We start from the raw sequence: 1892 nt of genomic DNA on the forward strand, positions 1-1892 counted from the left end.
TTCCTTGAGTTTGCACCTCCCCATCGCGATCTGGAAAGACTGCAGGTGCGCTTTCGGGTCGGTGGTGCCATCGTAGATGGGAATTTTGATCTTCCCCGGGTCCAAGACGTTGGTCTCAGTAATTCAGGCAGTGAACGGGGTTTTGCGTGCTTTCTCGAGAAGTCTGTCGATCTCGGGCGCAGCGCTCGTCGCGTGGTGGATTTGTAATTTCACCGCTTTCACCTCCGCTGCGGTTTTCGCGATGTACTCGCGGAGATCGTGGATCTCATCAGGATTTCTGGCAGCCTTGCGAGCTTGTCTGTGTTGGCCGCGGTGGATCCCGGCCTGTTTCTCGGCCAGCTCCTCCTGTTCTACCCAATAGAGGTTTTTTTCTTCCTCGGTCATGGGTTTTTCGAAGGACGAGTCCTGCCGAGCGGACTGGCTTCGCGTTCTTCTTGGGTGGATGTCAGCACCGTCGTCCGAGTGATCGGACTGGTCGCTTATATCCAGGTCGATGCGTTCGATTTCTTCTCCTTCGTTGCTCCCGGTAGGAGGTGGAAGGTTCTCCGCAGTTGGCTGGAGCGTTTCATCAGGGTTTTGGCCTGAGGAAGCCTTGTCCGCGTGTGCAACTTGATTGCCCGGAGTTTCGAAATCAAGTCTTCTACCGCTGCGGGCTCTTGTGGTTCCGTGCGGGGCTTTGCTCCTGGCCTTCGCCGTTAAGGTTTCCACCTGTTTTGCGAGAGAGGCCACGAGTTTTCCTTGTTCGTCCGTCTTTTTCTGAGTGGAGGCGAACATTTCCTTCATCTGGTCTAGTATCGCGGTGTCGGTAGTGACCGTTGACACATTTCCAGCTGGAATTTTATCAGCGTTGGCATCGACGGGAGTCCCGTCGTGCGTTTGTGGGTCTTTGTTAGCGTTGGTCGTCATATCGGACTGAGCATGTGTGGTTGCGAGAGAGATAGATCCGTACCCTCCCCTCCTTCTAGCGCTAAACTGTGAGAACCGAAATTCACACCGTCGAGTTTTGATAATCGGAGGAAAGCCAAGTTAACCTAGCCTTCCCTGAAGGTCCCGATTATCTGCTGGGCCACGGACAACACAATCAATATGAAAGATTCAAAAGTAATACATCGTAAAAGAGCGAAAAGAGAACAAAGAGGTCTTGTTTCCGAATTCGCCTTTGAGCGTGAACAACATGTAAGATCCTAGGCCACGAGAGCTGTCGGTATGTTCGCTAGTCTAGCCACCTAAGTTCTAACCCAGTCGAGTCGGAGCTTGATAGTAAAAACGGAAAAATGCCTAAATTGCTCTAAGTATTAAGTTTGCTCTTAGAATGCTCCCCCCTTCTCTTCGTCCTAGGTCCTCCTTATATGGTCCTCGTTAGGTCGGTTTACCTCTTCTCGGGCCAGATTTGTCGCGAAGCGGGCTTTTCCATATTTCCTTCTTCTTTGTGATTATCTTAGGAAATTTGACATTTATCTCTTCCCGCGGATGCGATAAACCGTCATACCAGTTTTTGGCTTCAAGTTTTTTGGGACCAAAGATGGGCCGTTGTCCGCAATTTGGACCCTCTTTGGGCCGTATCGAGACTTAAGCGTTTTTACAATTTTACTCGCGAAGTAGCCGTTGGTATAGGCATGGTTCTTCCAATGGAACCCTTTTTCTTCGCATAGCCGAGGAAGTTGGTGTTAAGTTAACCGTAACCTACTCTACTACGAAGAATAGGAAACTGTTCGATAGACATAACCTTCCCAACTTCCCAAATACTTTCGATGATGTTTTTTCGACGGAACATTGCTGTCGTATCCATGGACCCGAGGACTGAGTTACGGAAACTTCAGACGAAGATGCATGGTTATGGGATGGGACTGGGTTCGGAATGGTCCATGGAGAATTGGCCGCGCTCGCTGGGC

The sequence above is a fragment of the Brassica oleracea genome, chromosome C7, assembly GCF_000695525.1.
Source record: "Brassica oleracea var. oleracea cultivar TO1000 chromosome C7, BOL, whole genome shotgun sequence".
Taxonomy (NCBI): Eukaryota; Viridiplantae; Streptophyta; class Magnoliopsida; order Brassicales; family Brassicaceae; genus Brassica; species Brassica oleracea.